General features: G+C 43.7%; 1 long non-coding RNA gene across 2 annotated transcripts; it reads right to left on the reverse strand.

Moving 5' to 3' along the window:
* Positions 1-4777: 4777 nt before the first annotated feature.
* On the reverse strand, positions 4778-6635 carry LOC115080155. Of its 2 annotated transcripts, XR_003853530.1 has the most exons (4): positions 6502-6635; positions 6217-6374; positions 5950-6118; positions 4778-5289 (listed from the first exon to the last, which is right to left on the reverse strand). It is a non-coding gene; the product is annotated as an uncharacterized LOC115080155 (long non-coding RNA). The 2 variants fall into 2 exon arrangements; XR_003853529.1 differs by lacking the exon at positions 4778-5289 and having other exon boundaries at positions 5540-6118.
* Between the last annotated feature and the right edge of the window lie 943 nt (positions 6636-7578).

The following is a 7578-nucleotide window of genomic DNA, read 5'->3' on the forward strand; positions in this document are numbered from 1 at the left end:
GACTCAGCCCCTCCTGAATCCATTGCAGGTACTACCACTGGGGCAGAGCAGACTGGACATTGGCCAACCCTCCACAACCATCATTGGAGGTTCCCATAGGTGGCACTCCATCCCCTCCCTGCTCCCACATGAGGTCCCAAGCCAGCTACAGCAGCCATCCATCTCCCCATTCTGGTAGGTCCTTCTCCCCTTTCTGCCCTGGGATCTAGGGATGCAATGATTCAGGCTGGCCAGTTTATGCTAGCTGAGAGAAGCCCATTCCCTCCTCTACCTCTCCCACCATCATATACCCCCTTCCAGTGACTCCTCAGTATAGTTCTCAGCATGCTTTTGACAAGGGCATGCAGATAATGGTAGAGGAGATGAGAGGGTCTGAGCTGAATTTAAGAGTCTGGCTGCTGTGGTGGGGTGACTGAAACTCAAAAGCAAAGCACCCCATGACAGCTTTTGCGCTCCTCAGCATGAGGCCAGCATTACAGGGACCTGATTTCTAAACCGTCAGGAACTGGCCTCCCTTTGCCTTTTTTAATATACATAACTTGAGCTCTAGATTTTCACACTGTGATCCTTTACTTTGTGTGTGTATTTCTAGTATTTATTAAATACTGTAGTTTATTTTTCTAGAACAGTAAATTTCCTTTAAGGATATCCTATAGCCAAAACTCTCTGACCCACATATAACCCTGTATGTTGCTTGCCATGCAGGATTGTCCACTCATTGTTAACCTCCTGTTATCTACCCTTACATCATGCTAACCTTGTATTCCTAAAACAGCTACCAGTATGGGAAACATCAAATCTGAGGTTAATAGCTACATGTTCCACTTTCCCCCTCAAAGGGCACCAGATGTGATTTCTGCCAAGTCACAAATAGGGGATTAGTGTATAAAATAACAATTATGTGTCTCCTTAACAAAACTCACAGCATATGGATAAAAGGAACACACATGAGGTGGCTCTTTCTCAATTGGTACACTTTACAACAGAGAAGAGGTGTCATACAGATATTAGGGGTGTGCATTCGTTTCCTACGTATTGGTAATCCACAACGTATAGGGCCATATTCGTTGTATTCGTGGGGAAGCGAAACGTATCGTGATTCCCCACAAATACAACGAATCTTTGCTGAATTATTCGGCCATCTAAAGGAGCGAATATAAACAAACCCCCACCCTCCTGACCCCCCCAAGACTTACCAAAACTCCCTGGTGGTCCAGCGGGGGGTCCGGGAGCCATCTCCTGCACTCTCACCCTCGATGCCGGTATTCAAAATGGCACTGATAGCCTTTGACCTTACATGTCACAGGGGCTACCAGTGCCATTGGTCGGCCCCTGTCACATGGAAGGAGCAATGGCTGGCAGGCGCCATCTTGTGCTCCTACCATGTGACAGGGGCCGACCAATGGCACCGGTAGGCCCTGTGACATAGTAAGGGCAAAGGCTATCGGTGCCATTTTGATTACTGGCAGCCGACGGCCCGAGTGCAGGAGATTGCTTCCGACCCCGCTGGACCACTAGGGACTTTTGGCAAGTCTTGGGGGACCCACCTGACCCCCACAAGACTTGCCAAAAGTCCATAGTAGTCTAGCGGGCTCCAGGAGCAATCTCCTGCACTTGGGCCGTCGGCTGCCAGTAATCAAATTGGCACCGATAGCCTTTGCCCTTACTATGTCACAGGGGCTACCGGTGCCATTGGTCAGCCCCTGTCACATGGTAGAAGCAATGGATGGCCGGTGCCATCTTGTGCTCCTACCATGTGAAAGGGGCCGACCAATGGCACCGGTAGCCCCTGTGACATTGTAAGGTCAAAGGCTATCGGCGCCATTTTGAATACCGGCAGCCGAGGGTGTGAGTGCAGGAGATGGTTCCCGGACCCCCCGCTGGACCAACAGGGAGTTCTGGTAAGTCTGGGGGGGGGTCAGTAGAGTGGGGGGTTGTAGTTAATTCAATTTTAGCTGGGAAATGAATAAGAATTAACGCATGAACGTATCGGGGGCCCCCTTGCCGAATGCAACGTATCTGCCCCCCCCCGACGAATATGAATCCCGAATGCAATGTATGGCATCCCTCTGCACATACCTAATAGATATGCTGGTAGAGGCAGGCTTGGATTTGTCAATAGGCACATTAGGCCTGTGGCTAGGGCAGCCGAAATCTGGGGGTCAGCAGGCTGACTGAAGATTTTCTGCTTTTCAGCTGTGCTGAATCTCACTCAGCAGAGGATAGCCCTTTGCTTCCTGATCCAGCCCCACCCCTCCAGGCAGCCTGCAGGGAGCAGGAAAGCCTGCAGCAGACAGAGAAAATGGGTATCACTTTGGGGAGATTAGGAGATCATGAGTAGATAATTGGAGGGTGGGAAGAGAGGCTGGAGGATGAGAGAAGGATCAGCTGGGTGGGCATATGTCTGTGTGTGAGAGAAAGGGGAACAAGAATAGGGGACAGTTTATATGTGTGAGAGAGGTGCAATTAGTGCCATGTGTGTGTGTGTGTGTGTGTGTGTGTGTGTGTGTGTGTGTGTCACATTGGGCAGGATGTTAGAGAGAGGATGCAAGGAAGAGCAGGACCAGAACATGGTAGGAATACATCCCTCCTCTGCTCCCCACCCACTGCAATTCATATCCTCCCTCCCTTCATCTTGGATTTTTTCCAGCAGATCCTGGAACCTCCCTTCCTACCTCTCCCATTCTCTCCATCCCTAGTTCTCTTTCCTTCTCACTTTCCTCCCCTTTCTCCTTACCCTATTCCTGATCCTCCTCACTTCCTCTCCCCATTCTAAGATCTCTTCCCTGTATTGATACTTGCAATAATGTTTCTTCTTCCAATGAAATGGAATTATATATACTAAATTATAGTGTAAAACAATTTTTACAATGTAATATAAAAGATAGAAAGGTTTTCCAATTTGCTTCATAATTTTTAATTGTTTGCCACAGGATCTGCCCCTGATCTGCCATAGGAAACTAGGGAACTGTGCCTTAGAATTTCTGCTTCCTGTTGTCCAACCCCAGGGGTGAAAGAAGGAAAAGGGGCCAGCAGGGGGCAACAGCACCAACAGTGCCTAGAGGTACCAAAACCCTAAATCCATACAGGTCGATCCAGTAAAGTCCGTGGGAGAGCGGACGAACACCCGCTCTCCCAGCGCATGCACCGGCCCTTCGCCGGTGCGAGCTATACAGTATTTAAATGAGGTGACGCGGTGCAAACGAGGAAAAGGAGGCGCTAGGGACACTAGCGCGTCCCTAGCGCCTCCTTTTTGTCAGGAGCGGCGGCTGTCAGCGGGTTTGACAGCCGACGCTCAATTTTGCCGGCGTCGGTTCTCGAGCCCGCTGACAGCCACGGGCTCGGAAACCGGACGCCGGCAAAATTGAGCGTCCGGTTTTCGGCCCGACAGCCGCGGGCCGAATTCAAAATTTTTTTTTTTTTTTTACTTTTTTTTACTTTTGGGGACCTCCGACTTAATATCGCTATGATATTAAGTCGGAGGGTGCACAGAAAAGCAGTTTTACTGCTTTTCTGTGCACTTCCCTGGCGCCGGAAGAAATTAGCGCCGACCTTTGGGCGGCGCTAATTTCTTAGAGTAAAATGTGCGGCTTGGCTGCACATTTTACTTACTGGATCGCTCGGGCATACCTAATAGGGCCATCAACATGCATTTGCATGTTGAGGGCGCTATTAGGTGCCGCGGGTGGGCCGCGTGTTTTCCTCCCCTTACTGAATAAGGGGTAAGGGAAAACACGCGTCCAGAGCAGGGTGACAGTGCGCTCCGACGGAGCACACTTTACTGTATCGACCTGATAATTAGGTAGAGGCTACATTCACTGGAAATAGGCTGCTGCTGAAAGGTCAGCTAAGTTGCCTCCATATCCCAAAGGCTTCAAATATCACTGAACAGAAATGCTGTCTTTTATTTACTACAGGAATTGAAGGTCTACCAGCCTTAATACAGGTGTCTGAGCAATGTACAGTAACAAGCCCACCCCTCTCCGATCTCACACTGACTAGTCTGACTCGTAAGACCCTGCATCTTTCCAGAAAGCTGTCTCGTCCCATCTGCCAAACTCTGCATGGAGTTTACCACAGGTATATCTCTTCCAGAGCTATCCTGAAAGTCAGATCAGCCAGCAAAAAGACTGCATTGCCCTTTGTTCTAATTCACATCAAGGATCTTTTGCTATTTGAGTACTCTTACACAAAAGCTACCAGCTGTGAGCTACCTTGCTGTTTCTATAACCTCCCACTCACCCAACACCACAACTAGTAGCCCTTAAACTCCCTCACCCCAAACATATTCCAGCCAGTCATCTGAGAATGTCTACCACCTGAAGCCATTTCAGACCTGTTAATTTAATTGGCAGTTTCACAGGACAAAGGGTTTGTAGAGTAGAACCATTAAAATACCTGGGCCTGATATATTGTAAGGAATAACACAGGTTGAAATAATTAGAGATAGAACGTAGTGAAAAAAATGGTGAAGTTCCATATAGAGAGAAAAACTTTATTAAATGACCAAAGGACTAGCTTAAATAATACATTTTCCAGGATCCTGAAGATTAAGAATTAATCCACATATACCATGCTTTCCTGACTACCAATTAGGTTTAGATTCTTTGCTGCAGAAAATTCACTGTGAGTGAGATAGCTCTATTGTGAAGTTTAACTATTAAAATTTTAAACTTTATTCGTTATCACAATTATTTAGAATTTTTTTTTATAGTAGAAAGAAGACCTCAGTATTGGCAAGAGAACTGAATATCTCAGAAACCTCTTATGGGCCAATTGTTTCAATCACTGGTCTTTTACTCTCTTAATTTTGTTTTTTTGTAAAAAATGCTTGAAGTCATTATCTATTGATTACTGCTTATAGTGCAGCTGTGTATCCAATTGAAATTCTTGTAATGTCTCTACTGGTTTTTACTTTCACATAGCCGCAAATTTTGTTATCTGCAGTTGATGTAAATCTTTCATATGGCGATGTCTTCTATAATTATAAACTTTCGCTGCAGCAAATCATCAATATTTTACTTAAACCCTTCTTAAATTCTGGAAGGGAAAACTTCATACTGTTCCAAACTTCCTTGCATTTAACAGAACATGACTCTGTATGTCCTGTAATGGGTACTTAATTCCCAACAAGATCCCAACATGATTTAACAGCAAGGCACTTATCTTTATGCTTGTAAATCGTGTTTCATCATGACAGCATTGCCGTGCCTTTCGCCAATATGGTGTACTGTTTGGACGCTGCTAACATGGCCAACATTTCACTTCAACGCTGCATCAGGGCGGACTCTATAATTTAACCACACATGGAATACGTTTAGTTATTTACCTTCAAAAAGTGTTTTTTAATTCATGCTGCTGTCAGAAATACTCACATTTTTGTCGGTACCCCTTTCTTTTTTGTTGCCGGACTTAATCTAAAAATTCCCAATATGGCCGCACTTTTTTTTAGGTAAAAGTAATCAGTACGCTCTACTCTGTTACAAAGAATGAATATCAAAATATAGAACAGAGGACTCGGCACAAATTGTAATGCCCATAAGTTTTCAAATAATTTTTATTCACAACAATTTTTTATATTCTAAATTAGAACCCACATGTGCTACAAACCACATATATTAAAACCCATCAATGGCGCTTTAACATACTGTCACCATTCACACCATTCACACCATTCATACATATAAAATCACCCCCAAACACATAACCATTATAAATATATCCCTATACCATCCAATGTTAATATGCCCAACCTAACACACATATCCCAAAGTTAATGCACAAGAAGTCATACAAAATTTAAATATTGGCAAAACGCCTACATGAAACATATATCAAATTTACAATCATGTGTTATGTATATGTTGGACATATGTATACGCTGTTATATACACAAACAATGTATCATCTTTATTATACACCTTGGTTGAATTACACCCAACAGGCTACCTGTTTCACCCTAATGAATAGGGCTTCCTCAGGGGACAAGATGTATTGCTTGAAAATACTACCCCGCCAACTTCTCCTCAATCAGCAGATCTCCTCAATGTGTGTACTTCGCATTGATAGCAGCAAGTTATAAAATATATCAATTGCACATGATCCCGGTCTCTATATCCTTAAAAAATATATAAACAAAACCAACTATAAATAATTAAGTTCTTTATCAACGGGTGCGTCCACCCTGTGCACCACCACCATTTATATAGTACCAACCACATGTCGATAGAAAGTTGCTCTTAACCAAAGGCTCATAATAAATTCAGCCTGATTCAACCATCCGGAGGCAATCCTTCAAGTTACTTCCAAGGGACAAACAGTCTCATCTACATCAACCCCGGTAACGTTTTCTTCAAACTTCATATATTGTTCACCTACATAAGATATACCAACAATAAAACATTTATGAAAGAAGCGCTCATTATTCAAACCTCCCTATCGCGAGATATAATGCACACAAATACAATCCCAGCTCGTATATAATTAAATTAACTATCTTACCATGGTCTGTAAATGCAGAAAAGTCGAGGCGTCATAAGAATTCAATATTGCTTACTCCCATACCAGAGATAACCAAAGTTAACCTGTATCATTGAAACCAGACGCCAGCTCCTACGTAGAATATCTGCCATGTACGCTTGCCCTTACTCATTTAAACTGTCCCACAACCAATGGGCTGTTCAACTTAACTACGTTACGTTGCACAAACGTGCTTAACTCGTAACTGCGTTACGCTTCTCTGACGTGCCTAGAAGAACTTCCCAAAGATATTTAAACTATGAGGAACTCACACTGAGCCTTGGCGTGCATACGTATAATGTCTATTCGTGTTATATTCACCTGACCTGTCATGATTATCGCCGTACCTGCACAATCTTTCTGACATACTGCTTTCGCCTAAATTATATTACTGTGATTCGAACTTATGCAAGTTATAAACATAAATTACATATATTCATGCTAAGCCAAACTTAACAGACACTTAGGGTTAATCTAATATCAACAAAAACATTCCGTACTGTCAAATACCATAGAAGGCTTCCCATTCAATGGCATCATTTAATCCACACGGCTGTACAGTATTCCAACTAAAAATATATCGCTGTTCCACTTTTCGCAAAATGTTACTGATGTTACCTTGTTGGCGTATGTAGCATTGTTGAACCACAAAAAATCTTAACGCTTCAATCTCATGCTTAAACGCTTGCCAGTGGGCTACCAATGGGGCCCCTATTTTGCCCGTGCGTATTCTGCTTTTGTGTTCAATGATCCTATATTTAATTGGTCTTCTAGTATGCCCAATATACAGTAATTTGCAAGGACATAAGATCGCATAAATCACCATGCTGGAAACGCATGAAAATTTACCTTTCAGAATAAATGGATGAAACATATGAGGTAATTGATATTCTCTGATTTCCAAAACATTACTGCACACAGTGCAATCCCCGCATTTACTCTGTCCCCCCACTTCTTCAAAGTTCTCAGTGTGACCTGACTTAGATAACAAAGCCCTGATGTTAGATCCTCTACGCATTGAAAAAATAGGTGGTTCCTCAAAACCTGGCAAAGCCTGCA

Source organism: Rhinatrema bivittatum, chromosome 1, assembly GCF_901001135.1.
Source record: "Rhinatrema bivittatum chromosome 1, aRhiBiv1.1, whole genome shotgun sequence".
NCBI classification, from domain to species: domain Eukaryota; kingdom Metazoa; phylum Chordata; class Amphibia; order Gymnophiona; family Rhinatrematidae; genus Rhinatrema; species Rhinatrema bivittatum.